At 46.3% G+C, this 14293-nt stretch overlaps 1 long non-coding RNA gene across 1 annotated transcript; it reads left to right on the forward strand.

Moving 5' to 3' along the window:
* The first annotated feature begins 293 nt into the window (after nt 1-293).
* Nucleotides 294-13184, forward strand: LOC139185805 (uncharacterized). Its single transcript, XR_011569325.1, has 3 exons — nt 294-897; nt 2406-2535; nt 12535-13184. It is a non-coding gene; the product is annotated as an uncharacterized lncRNA (long non-coding RNA).
* The last annotated feature ends 1109 nt before the right edge of the window (nt 13185-14293 follow it).

Below are 14293 nucleotides of genomic sequence, written 5' to 3' on the forward strand. Positions count from 1 at the left end.
CACCCTCAGAGAACCCTCTTCCCCAGGAGTCCTGACTCTCCTCCCAATACTCTCTCCCTATCTGTTCAGGATGCAGGACGTGAGACCTGGGAGTCTCCTCGGGAGGACTGTCCTAGATTGGTTCTCGGGATGGTCACACGTGCCTCCCAGGACATTTGCCCTCAGGTTCCCTCTGCCCCGGAGGGGACACAACCCAGTAGGCTGGAATCCCCAGCACAGAATCTAGAATTCTTAGCCTAGAATCCTCAGAGTCAGCCAGTACCGCCTCTCAGTCACCATTCAGCTGTGGGAAAGCTACCTGGCCTCTGTCTCCTCTCTCATAACATGACAGATAGGACCAACCCAACACACATTAATGAGAATTAAATGAGATAGTGTAGCGAGAGCACTGGCCAACCCAGAGCTAGGGCATATTTACCGTGAGGATTACACAGAGCTGCATAACCCTCACAGATTAGACCAACCGCAGGCCTCAGGAAGTCTGTCAGCCGTGCTGCTAAAGGACTCCTGGTCAGGTCACGGGACAGGGACTGGGACAGGCCAGGAACATCACAAAAAAGGAAAATCTGCCCCCTCCTAGGACTGGCAGACTCCAGGACGGTGAGAGTCCACGGCGGCTGTAGAGGTTATGAAACCACACACTCATTGCACAGCCAAGGAAACATTCTCAGAGACTATGGGTGACATGCCAGAGGTCACGCTACAAGTTTGTGACTGCATTTGGACAAGAGAACATATCTTCCAGTGTCTTCTCAGCATGGCCAGATTACCTTCTCGGATATTAACTTGTGTTTAAATGGTTGTGTTCTTCCTCTCTCTTGCCATTCCAGGAAGGTCTTGGATCTTCAGGACCAGACACCTGATCCTGGGCACAGAAGCCTGACTCATGACCTGGAGGTAAGGCAGAGCCTCACAGGGCACCGGGGCCCAAGCGAGTGGGGCCTAAGCCCATAGGAGGCCGCTTCCTGCAGCACCACGAGCCTCCTGGATTCCAGGGTGACCCTCACTGGGAAGGGCCCCTAGAATGACCACAGTGCAATTTCCTCCCCGTCAGACCTGATGGGAGCTCAGGTGTGGAAACGAGTTGATCTTGGGAGGGTGGTGCGTTGAGATCCACACGGTCTACACAAGGCCCTGCTCAGTCCCCTCCACTGCATGGTTCTCTCTGACCACATCACCCATTTGTACAGCGCTTGACCAAGTGCCTTCACAACTGTCCATTCAGTCCCTGAGATTCTGCCCATTAACCAGAGGGAAAAAACCGGAGCTCGCTAAATGGACTGCACTTGCTCAAGGTCACATAAGTAGTAAGAGAAGCAGGACAAAACCCAATTCTCCTGACCCCGAGACAGAGCTCTTGACAACACGTCGCTGTCTGCACTGTCCTGCTCTTTGCATACAGGTGGTCTCCTGGCCACTGGCTGAGCCCAGTCTCAGAGAGCACACCTCATGTCACCTGGTTCCACGACCCAGGCCAGGCCTCTGTGGGAGAAACAGGCCTCTGGGGGGCCCACCCTTCCCGGGGACCCCTGCCTTGGTGACTTGGCAGGATGCAATGTTGGCTTTCTAGAAACTCACCTGACACTGGTACGATGTCAGCTTGGGTGGAAGCTAAAGGCCTAGATGTGGACAAAAACCCCTACAGGTGACTGGAAACCAAAAGCGAAAAGTACAACTGGCCACCAAATACGAACAAATCTGTAAACCCACTAACAATTAAGAAATGCATGTTAGGGAAATTCCGTGGCAGTCCAGCACTTAGGATTCTTTACTTTCATTACCAAGGGCCTGGGTTCAGTCCCTGGTCAGGGAACTAAGAGCCCACAAGCCGTGTGGCATGGTCAGAAAATAGCCTATTAAAGTCACATTCCTATTTTTGCTCTTATGTCTATTAGATTGGCAAAGTCTTTTTCCTTAAATACTATTCATGAGAATAAAAATTGATACAACTTTTCTACACACACACACACACACACACACACACACACACACCCAAAGCCTTAAAAGTATTCATTTCCTAAATACAATAGGAATTTGAATTTTCCATGGAATGGAAAAAGAACATTAGTAAGCTGTATATACCTATGGCTGATTCATATTGCTGTTTGACAGAAAACAATAAAATTCTGTAAAGCAATTATCCTTCAATTTAAAAATAAATGAATTTTTTAAAAAAGAACATTGGTAAGAAAACTGGTCAAAGCCAAATAAAGTCTGGAATTTAGTTAATAGTAGCATACCAGTGTTAACTGATTAGTTTGAACAAATATACTCTGGCTGGTAAGATATTAACATGGAGGAAGCTGGGTGAAGGGAATACGGGAACTTGCTGTACTATCTTTGCAAATTTTCTGCAAATCTAAAATTATTTCAAAGTGAAAGCTTTTTTTTTTTTTTTTACCCAGAATTTCACTTCTAAGATTTTATCTCAAAACTTATCAGAGATGTGGATGGACATTTACGTACCAGGATATTGCACCAATTGTGATAATCACAGAAATGTGGAAAAGAATATGCCCAAGAACAGCATGTTGAGTAAGTAAGTTATGGTGCATCCAGTGATGATAGAATGTGGTCAGAAAGAGTTACACCATAATAATATGTATTGACATTGGAAATGCCTATAATAGAAGGTAAAGAGAAAGAATGGGGACACAAGATATATATATTTTAAGCATAGTACAATTTTTAAATGATGTACAAAAGCAAACACACCAATATATTGATGTTAAAGTTATATAACATCATATTAATACATTAATAGGTTACTAACATAGTTAATATAACATGTTAATATATTAATAGATTAATATAGTTATTAATATAATTGGAGTGGACCTAAGCTGCTTCTTGGGCTTCTCTGGTAGCTCAGCTAGCAAAGAATCTGCCTGCAATGTGGGAGACCTGGGTTCAATCCCTGGGTCAGGAAGAGCCCCTGGAGAAGGGAATGGCTGTATTATCTAATATCTGTAATATCTCCAGTATTCTGGCCTGGAGAATTCCACAGACTGTATAGTCCACAGGGTCACAAAGAGTCAGACCCAACTGAGTGACTTTCACTTCACTTAAGCTGCTTCTTAAATGCATTTATGTACATTATAAATTTTCTACAATGAATGTATACTACTTTTATAATCAGGGAAAAAAGCTATCAAAAGTCCCCAACCCATGGCAGTTCCTCAAAAATTTAAACACAGAGTTACCAAATGACTGAGCAACTCCACTATGAGACATGTACTCTAGAGAACTGAAAACATATATCCACAAAAAATAACTTCTATGTGAATGTACACAGCAATATTATTTATAATAGCCCCCAAAATGGAAACAATCCACACACCCCTCATGACAAATGAAATGTGGTATATCCAGCCAATGGAATATTTTCCAGCGATAAACAGAATGAATTACTGACATGTATAACATGGGTGAACCTTGAAAATATTGTTAAGTGAAAGACACCAGACACAAAATGACACTGATTGTATGATTCTATTCACCGGAAATGTCCAGAATAAGTAAACCCATAGCAACAGAAAGTAGGTTAGTGGTTGGCAGTGGGGCATAGGGAGTGACTGCTAATGGGTGAGATGAAGAAAATGTTTTAGAATTAAACAGTGATGATGGTTCTCTACTTTATGAGTATACTAAAAACCACTAAATTATACACTTTAAAGGGTAAACGTTAAAAAAAAAAAATAAAGGGTAAACGTTGTGGTTTGTGGATTATTATATCTCAAAAAAAAAAAAAGAGAGAGAAAAAAAAATTCTCCTACCCAAATGTTACATTTCACTGCTGCTGCTGCTGCTGCTGCTGTTGAGGTGCTTCAGTCGTGTCCGACTCTGTGAGACCCCATAGACGGCAGCCCACCAGGCTTCCCCATCCCTGGGATTCTCCAGGCAAGAATACTGGAGTGGGTTGCCATTTCCTTCTCCAGTGCATGAAAGTGAAAAGTGAAAGTGAAATCGTTCAGTTGTGTCTGACTCTTAGCGAGCCCATGGACTGCAGCCTACCAGGCTCCTCCATCCATGGGATTTTCCAGGCAAGAGTACTGGAATGGGATGCCATTGCCTTCTCATCAATTCAACAATTTAGTGTCCTTACTTTTCAAAGAAAACTCAAGATGGTAGAGCTCAGCTGCCCCCAAAATGCCTAGCCTTTGTAGGCAGAGCAGGTGACCATCTGTTTATGGGGTGAATGGAATTCTGAGAAAGTAACAAGAAATCACTCCCCATCAGTTCCTTCCTTCCACCAGTTAGTCCTTGCTCCCTGCCCCCCTCCCCCCCTCCCTCTTTCCATCCCCAGGCACTAGAATCGCCCTGCCCAGGGAACCCCACAATAAGGAGCTAATCCTTCAAGTTACCCTTCGAGATTGACATTCTCTATTAAATCTCCCCTATAAAATACAAGTTTTCTGATATTTTAAATGCACCACCTGTGTGGGAATTAATTGCTGAAAGGGAAGGCAACCCAGGAGAGAGAACTTTGCCGAGGGCTTGCCGAGGTTCGCAGCAGCAGAGCCTCCTGGGATGGAAAAGTCTTGGTGGGCACGAGGGCACTGGTGCTAGGAGCCTTCAAAGAGGGAATGAGGACAAGGGCATCAAGGCAAGCACACCAACTTCCCAGTCCTGAGCAGCTAAATGTGCTTCTCAACCTACTCAGGCCTGGAGGCCTTAAAAGTGAAGCGGAGCAGAAAGGGCTGGCAAAGCTGGTGGCGGGTGTCTTCCCCAGACCCTCCCCTCCCATAGCCCCATGGAAGGCTTGGCACCTAAGGACACTTGGCAATCTCAGTACTTGTCTTCTCAGTTTGCCTCAGTTGAGCCTCTTGTTCAGTTAGAAGGCCAAGTTCTCCCGCAGCCTTCCCAGGAATATAAGACAGGGCCAAAAGTAAAGTAAAAAGAGTCAGTTTCAAAAAAAGCATACTTGAAATTTTAAAAGCTGGCCTGAGGACTTCCCTGGGGGTTCAGTGGTTAAGACTCTCCATTCCCACTGCAGTGGGCAAGGGTTCCATCCCTAGTCAAGAAGCTAAAAGCTCGCAGGCTGTGCAGTACAGCCAAAACGAATTTTTTTAATTACAAAAATGAATAAATAAAAAGTGGCCTGAGGTTTTTTTCCGCAAGGTGTACAGAACTTAGCAAAGAGCAGGTGAGTATGTGGGCTGGAATTCTTGTGGAGGATGGGGCAGAGGTGGGAGGTCCTGAGCAGTGTAGCCCTTTGAGTAAAGATGCTGTCCTCCTGCTCGGGGCCAGGCCGGCCTGGGTTGGGCAGATAGTGTGTTGAAATGAAAAACTGGTGGAGGACTTAACCTCACTCAGTATGACAGACTCTAGGTCCATCCACATCTCTACAAATGACCCAGTTGCATTCCTTTTTATGGCTGAGTAATATTCCATTGTAAATATGTACCACATCTTCTTTATCTATTCATCTATCGATGGACATTTAGGTTGCTTCCATGTCCTGGCTATTGTAAACAGTGCGGCAATGAACACTGGCATACACATGTCTTTTTGCACTATGGTTTTCTCAGGGCGTATACCCAGGAGTGGGATTGCTGGGTTATATGGTAGTTTTATTTTTAGTTTTTTATTGTACATTAACGCATATATGTGGAATCTAGAAAAATGGCACAGATGAACCTATTTGCAGGGCAGGAATAGAAATCCAGACATAGAGAACAGACATATGGACACAGGGAGATAGGGGAGAGTGGAAGAATTGGGAGATGGGTTTTGACACAATACACTGTCATGTGTAAAACAGACAGCTAGTCGGAACCTGCCGTACAGCACAAGGAACTCAGCTCTGTGCTCTGTGCTGACCTAGAGGAGCGGGATATGGGGTGCGCTTGGAGGGAGGTCCAAGAGGGAGGGGATATAGGTATACACAGAGCTGATTTACTTCATTGTACAGCAGAAACTAGTGCAACATTGTAAAGCAATTACACGCCAATAAAAAAATCAGTGGAGGAATTCAGAGAGTGGAGGAGGAAAGGGGAAGCAGTGGGCACACAGTTCTGCACGTGGAGTTTAGAAACTAGAAGGGGAAGGTTCTGTTGACAAGTACAAGGGCTCTCCACACGTGCCTAGAGACCAAAGCCTCCCATTCATCCAACTCAACAAATATTTATTGAGTACCTACTATCTGCAGTCAATCCTAAAGGAAATCAGTCCTGAATATTCATTGCAAGGACTGATGCTGAAGCTGAAGCTCCAATACTTTGGCCACCTGATGCAAAGAACTGACTCACTGGGAAAAAAAACCCTGATGCTGGGAAAGATTGAAGGCAGGAGGAGAAGGGGATGACAGAGGGTGAGATTGTTGGATGTGATCACCGACTCGATGGACATGAGTTTGAGTAAGCTCTGGGAGTTGGTGATAGACAGGGAAGCCTGGCGTGCTGCAGTCCATGGGGTCGCAAAGAGTTGGACACGACTGAGTGACTAAACTGAACTGAACTATGTGCTGGGCACTGTCCTCGTCTCTGGGGACACAATCATGAATGAGAGATTAGAAACCCTGCCATGATGACAAGAACATGGAGAAACTGGAACCTCTGTACATTGCCAGTGGGAATGTAAGATGGTATGTCCTCTGTGGAAAATGGCATGGCGTTTCCTCAAACAATTAAACATAGAATCATGTGGCATATACATACCATGGAGTGGAATATTATTCAACCTTAAAAAGGAAGGAAATCTGACACATGCTACCACATGCCTGAACCTTGAAGACATTATGCTAAGCGAGATAAGCCAAATTCAAAAAGACAAATATTGTATGACTCCAATTATGAGGCAGCTAGAATAGACAAATTACAGAGACAGAGTAGAATGGTGACTGCCAGAATCTAGGGGGAGGGAAGATGGGAGTTATTGTTTAATGGGTGGAGAGAATCTGTTTGGGATGATGAAAAAGTTCTGGAAATGGATGGTGGTCATAGTTGCAGAACAATGTGAATGTACTTTAATGCCACTGAACTATACACTCAAAAAATGGTTAAAATGGCAAATTTTGTGTTGTGTATGCTTTACAATATATATTTTTTAAAACCCGGCACATGGAGCTCAGGTTCTAGAGGCACAACCTGGAGCAGAGCTCATTAACGAAGGGTAGCGCTAACTGTCCCCATCTCAGATCAGGGGCATAAACTGCATCCGGGTTCTCCAGAATCTGGGTGGGGCGGTAGAAGAGGGTCAAGAGAGAGGAGGGCAGGCACAGGTTCCCACGTGTCCTCTTCACACAGAATATCTGTTTTCAGTGTCAAGTCTGTTCCGATAAAACTCTGGGGGAAGCAAGGCCACCACATAGATTCATCAGTTGTAATAAATACATGGGTCCAGTAGGAAATGCTGGCACTGGGGGAGGCTGTGTATGTGTGGAGTCAGGGCCTATATGGGAACATTCTACCTTCCTCTTAATTTTGTTGTGGACCGAAAACTGTTGCTTTTTAAAAATGTCTTTAGGGAAAACAAAAGGCCACCACTGCTTAAAAACAGGTCTTTTTCCTAAACTACTGCCTTCTTTCTCTAAAATGATCACTAGTTGAGAGATATTTCCTTGAAGAGTGAGCAGGCAGGACAACTTGGCAGGAGGGTCCCCTGAACCAGGGTTCCCAGACAGGCACTGGCTTTGTTGGGGGATCCCATGGCGAGATGGGGATCCAGGGAGCAGGAGACAGGCCTGGCAGGCTGGGGCTCTCATAGCCCTCTGGCCCCTCCCCTGGCTGCAGTAGTCAGTTATCAGACGTCTGGCTCCAGCTCCTCTGGAGGGAAGGGTTCCTGGCTGAGTCACCTCGGTCTTGCCCAGGGTGAGGTGTGGAAATGGCACCCAATTTTGGCCTTGGAAACCTTGGGTCCCAGTTGTGGCCCCGCCCTTTATAAGACACTTAAGGTCCCAGCCTGTTTGCTTAGCTGTAAAATGGGGATGAGCGACACCAATACCACCCGTCTCCCGGGATACGACGTGCCACCACTGCCCGGGGAGGTGCCCAGGGGGCTTAGCATTTGGGGCCCTAGAGTTCAGGAAGAGGGTCTGTGGGCCCCAGCTGTGCTGCGGGGCCCTGGGGCACCCCTAGACGCTTGGACCTGCCAAGCCAGCCTGGCCAGTCCCAGCATTGATGGGATGCAGAAGGGGCCCTCAAGCACAGCCACCACCCCCAGAGCCAGCAGCCAGGGAGAGCGCCGGGTTGATGAGACAGCAGCCCTGGGACACCTGAAAATGCTCCGGAGCCAAGTCAGGGTTTCAGAAGCTAGTTTCAGAGGAAGGAGGCCCTGGCCTGCCATACACACCCCCGCCCAAGCCTTGCCCTGTACTGCCCGAACCCCCTCTCCACACGTGATGGGTCTCCACCTTCCACACTGGGCTTTGAGTTCTGGAAGGCAGGGACCCAAAGTACTCGCCTCTACTCCTCCAGCCCAGAGGTCAGTATAGATTAGTAATTGTGTGACAGGTTGGGGGGGTGGGGGCGGTGACATCGGGTAGATGACAATCACAGAGGTTATATGGTACATAGCCCTTAGCAAGGCTGAGGCGTGGTTCTAAGGGCCTCGCTTTCACTCACATAAACTTCACAAGAGTCCTAGCAGGCGTGTACTATTGCCATGATCCATGTGTTTAATGAAGGAACCAAGGTGTAGACAGTAACAGGCAGAGTGGCAGAAGAAGGACTTGAACCCGAGGTCTCAGTTTGCCCCTTGCTCCAAAGTGCCTGGGCCAAGGTGCTCTCTGCGGACTCATCCATGTTTGCAAAGGGGATCTGCAGGCCACCTGGAGAGGCATCTGCCCCGAGATGTCCCTGCAGGGAGGCCATCCCAAGGCTGCACAAAGCTTTCATTGACAGAGAAGACACAACCTCCTCAGACAGAGCCTAGGCCTGCTTCCCTCTCACTTGGCCCAGCCTCTGGACATACAGCTCTGTCCCCTCCTTCACTCTCAGGCGACTCTCAAGTATTTGGACTCTTCCCCAAGCTGACGGTCCTGGGCTCAACACCCTGGGCTCCCAGGTCCCCAGACCCTCTCCATCCTGATGACCCGCCCCAGATGTTTCCTTCTTGGTGCGCACTCCTGGTCTACAGGGAGCCTATGCTAAACCAGCCTCTTCATGCCCCTCCACAAGCCCATCTCAGGCTCCCCCAGTACCTTCTTGGATGACTAAGTTCGTTGAACCCAAATATAAAATACTACCTTTTCCCTTACAAAATTCCTTCCTCTTTTTCCACCCTGATAAGACTGTTTCAAACCCTCACTTTGTCACCCCAAAGCCATTTACCAGAGCTGTCATCTTTAGCTTAGAGCAGACCCTACCCAGTGGGTCTTTATTGATTTAAAATTGCTGATTTAAAAATCCTTTTCAGGACAGCTTTCAGTTTCCTTATCTGTGTTTCAATCTAGGACTAATGGATCTGTCTGTGGACAGACTGCCTCTCCCTGGAAGTACTATTTCAGGGACATGAGTCAACCGAGATGGGGAAATGTGACGGGTGGACTTTGCTCTGGGGAAGCGGGTTCCATTACCATGTCCTCTACTGTTGGGAGCCTCATTTCATTCCATATGATGCTGTTACTTTTTCTCCCCAGCCTGGGGACTATTCTGAAGGGAGGCAGAGTTGGGAGTAAATGGGAATTGGCGGATTTTTCTTTCTCTGTGACATGAATACTTTGCCCATCCCCCCTAGCAGTGGGCCTGTCTTTGCCTTATTCCTCCTCTTGACGTCAATGAGGAAGCAGACAGGCAACTTTTGTGCTGGTTGGGATTCCTGTACAATCTCTTCTAATTCTGGACTTGGCTCCTTCTGGACATTCTCACATGCGTGTACCACACACCAAGTACCCCATACATGTGCAAAAACAGTGGGTTCATTGAAAATCTAAGCTCCTGGGGCTTCTTTTGCTGATGCCCCTTCTTTTCCTTGTTAAAATCATTTGTGATTTCATCATCAGAATCTAATTTCCACTAGTTAGAGTGCTTAAGCTTAAGTGGTTTTTTCTCTATCCTTCACATTATATTCCTAATTTAAAAAAAAAAAGAAAAGAATTCCATTAGGCAGCATCTCAGAATCACCACCTGACCAAGCCCAAATTCATTTCAGGCCTTGGGGACACATCAGCAAATGACTTTGCAAACTCCTGAAATCTTTTCAAAGATGTGTGATATTGTCATTTTAGTTTATTGTTATTCTCCCCATGGGGAGACATGGTATCATCATTTTATAGTCAGACAGCATTTGCAAATATCAATAATAAAATTGCATTATGCATGCATACTATGTATAATCTATTGTTAAGACAGAAACCTCAGACTTCCCTGGTGGTCCAGTGGTTAAGAATCCGCCTGCCAGTGCAGGGGACACAGGTTCGATCCCTGGTCCAGCAACATTTCACATGCCACAGGGCAGCCAAGCCCATGTGTCACAGCTACTGAGCTTGAGTATCCTGGAGCCGGTGTTCCACAACAAGGGAAGCCGCCGCAATGAGAAGCCTGCGCGCGGCCAAGAAGAGGAGCCCCCACTCACCGCAACTCGAGAAAAGCCTGCACATAGCAACGAAGACCCAGCACAGGCAAAAATAACAACTAAATAAGTAAGACAGAAACCCCCTAGGGGTGTGACAAACCACCAACTCCACTACTTTCTACTCAAAGGTAGCTTTCTCAAATGGTGTGGAATAAGTGATCTTTGTCTCAGACATAACCTGGCTTTTCTTTAAGTCCCCTTACTCCTTGGGGCACTCCTTCAGTCACTCAGGGTGACTCACAGAAGCAGATTTGGGGATAAGGTGGCCAGTGAGCCTCAAGTGGTCAGGTTATGGGAGAAGCAGAAACCTGGCTCTGTCTCAGTGAGTGGGCTGTCTTCAAGCAAAGCACTGAAAAGGGGAGAACTCGGGCCCCCCCACTGCTCCCTAAAAACTCATCCCAGCCCCAATCCCAGGAGTTTTGTCCCGCCCTCTGGTCAATCCTAAAGGAAATCACCCTGAACATTCATTGGAAGGACTGATGCTGAAACTGAAGCTCCAATACTTTGGCCATCTGATGCCAAGAGCCAACTTACTGGAAAAGACCCTGATACTGAGAAAGGTAAAAGATGAAAGGAGAAGGGGGCAGCAGAGGATGAGATGGTTAGATAGCATCACCAACTCGATGGACATGAACTTGAGCAGACTCTGGGAGATAGTAGAGGACAGAGGAGCCTGGTGTACTACAGTCCATGGGGCCACAAAGAGTCAGACATAACAGTGACTTAACAACAACTAGTCCTTCAGGCCACTCCATCAGGTCCTGCCCCACCCCATCCTCAGGGAGTGTCCCATTCAGTCCCCTCTATACATCTCCCTTCAGAATATCAGTGAGCCATAATTGTATCAAGAAGCTTTCAGAATGGAAAGAGTTTATTCACAAATTCACACTGATGAAAAAAGGAACCTGACTTAACAGTAATGGAGGGGTTTCAGGCTACGAGGCCGACTAGGGCTGGATGGGGAGGACTTGCCCGTGAACCCCAAGCTCACACCTCAAACCCCTAACTAGCCCTGATCAGGGGCAGTTCAACAGCACCTAATTTCCAGAATAACTGAGGTTCCCATGAATATGTTTTCTGAAAATGAAACTTCAATGGCCAAAACACTATTTTAACCATTTTAAAGTGGTTGCTCAAATGTGGCCCAGTTTTCTAATGCTTTAAAAAAATACCCTTTTCCCACTGAAGTGGTCATCATTAGGAGCTTTCCCTAAGGAACAAGATAACCACATGACTGTGGTTACTGTTTGCGTTTTCTCTCTCCCTCCCCATGGCTTTTACTTTCCTTTTACCTACACATCTCTCTCTCCCTAGAAAAGACCTACCACCAACACCTTTCCGGGCAATTTATTTTCTTCTTCAGTGGGTTGAGAAATCAGATAGCCGCTTTTCTTAGAAAAGTGTACTAAGTAAATGTCAACAGACTTTGAGGCTCTCAGAGAGATAAAGCACCCGGCTTAAATGCAGGGGGTTTGAGGTAGTTACTCCTTATGGGCTCTGTTTTCACTAACTCCCAGTTCCAGAGGGAGAGGGGACTCCAAGATTCACTGCACCTGGAATGTTTCTTGTGTACTGATGGATTTATTATCCATCCTCTGGCCAGTAACAGCCATCACTTCTATCGTTGTTATTATGCTGCATGCAAGAGCCCCATGTTTTGCTCTTATTCTATTCGTTATTTGTAGCCCTGTTAGGTGAGTAGGGCTTCCTGGCTAGCACAACTGGTAAAGAATCTGTCTGCCAATGCAGACGACGCAAGAGAAGTAGGTTTGATCCCTGGGTGGGGAAGACGCCCTGGAGGAGGAAATGGCAACCTGCTGTAGTATTCTTGCCTGGAAAATTCCATGGACAGAGGAACCTGGTGGGCTACAGTAGTCCATGGGGTTGCAAAGAGTCAGACATGACTGAGCAACTGAGCCCCAGAGGGGCTGGAAGCTTTGCCTCCACGAGGAGCCTCATCTAATAGATAAGATACACAGTCCTGTGATACTTGACACTGAGCTGGCATCTTGCTATCAGGCATCTGGAGTGCTTCACAGACTTCCACCTCTCAGCACTGACAAAGTATCTGTGCCCATGGCCACTTTATGGCACAGCCAACAGCAGCCCTGAAAGGAGACTCCATGGAGAGAGCAGAGCACTGCCCACTGGACCGCCACCAGGCGCACACGGCTGCCGGCACCACCATCTGCCCGCAACGTTTGGAGAGGGCCCCTTGGCTGTGTTTGGAGTTGTTCTGAGCACTAATGATGTTACTCTGTGTCTTTCACCCTGTTGGGCTGGGACCCATGACTGGGTTGTGAAATCAGTTTAAGGGGCTGCAACCAGCATTTTTCTTTAAAAAATAAACGGAACAGAAAATACCCAAATGGATCACACAGAGTGAGTGTTATTTTTACAAAACTTTTGCTTCGGTTTTATATATCTGTTTGTAGGTGGTGATCAAGGAAGTTTGAAAGGCAGTGACCTTGTGCACATCCATCCTGAGACCCATCTTCCTGAGACCCATCCCTGCCACCCCCATGCCCAACTGGGAAGCCAGTGGGAATCTGTTCAGAGCCCCACATCTGGATTCACCTGGAAGGGACGGGAGTCAGGGAAATCTTGGAGGAGGCAGGGCTTGCCATGGCACAAGCAGGAATAGAGAGGGGGCGGCAGGCAGAAGGAAAGGTATGGGCAGCGTCCTATGGTAATGAGTGAGGCAGACTAGGCCCCGGAGGGACCTGAGGGGACAGCCTGCTCCCTTGGAGAGGTGGGAAAAGAAAGCCCGTTTAATTTCAAAGACCCATTTTCTTTCCTTTTTTTAAAAATCACACACATATTTAATCAAGAAACTAATCCTATGTTCTCCTCTAGGAGTTTTATAGTTTCTGGTCTTACATTTAGATCTTTAATCCATTTTGAGTTTATTTTTGTGTATGGTGTTAGAAAGTGTTCTAGTTTCAGTCTTTTACAAGTGGTTGACCAGTTGTCCCAGCACCACTTGTTAAAGAGATTGTCTTTAATCCATTGTATATTCTTGCCTCCTTTGTCAAAGATAAGGTGTCCATATGTGCGTAGATTTATCTCTGGGCTTTCTATTTTGTTCCATTGATCTATATTTCTGTCTTTGTGCCAGTACCATACTGTCTTGATAACTGTGGCTTTGTAGTAGAGCCTGAAGTCAGGTAGGTTGATTCCTCCAGTTCCATTCTTCTTTCTCAAGATCGCTTTGGCTATTCGAGGTTTTTTGTATTAGGTATTATGTATATATCACTCTCCGACATACATCACAGCAGAATCCTCTATGACCCACCTCCCAGAATATTGGAAATAAAAGCAAAAATAAACAAATGGGACCTAATTAAACTTAAAAGCTTCTGCACAACTAAGGAAACTATTAGTAAGGTGAAAAGGCAGCCTTCAGAATGGGAGAAAATAATAGCAAATGAAACAACTGACAAACAACTAATCTCAAAAATATACAAGCAACTCCTACAGCTCAACTCCAGAAAAATAAATGACCCAATCAAAAAATGGGCCAAAGAACTAAATAGACATCTCTCCAAAGAAGACATACAGATGGCTAACAAACACATGAAAAGATGCTCAACATCACTCATTATCAGAGAAATGCAAATCAAAACCACTATGAGGTACCATTTCACGCCAGTCAGAATGGCTGCGATCCATAAGTCTACAAGCAATAAATGCTGGAGAGGGTGTGGAGAAAAGGGAACCCTCTTACACTGTTGGTGGGAATGCTAACTAGTACAGCCACTATGGAGAACAGTGTGGA

The sequence above is a fragment of the Bos indicus genome, chromosome 11, assembly GCF_029378745.1.
Source record: "Bos indicus isolate NIAB-ARS_2022 breed Sahiwal x Tharparkar chromosome 11, NIAB-ARS_B.indTharparkar_mat_pri_1.0, whole genome shotgun sequence".
In the NCBI taxonomy this organism is placed as follows: Eukaryota; Metazoa; Chordata; class Mammalia; order Artiodactyla; family Bovidae; genus Bos; species Bos indicus.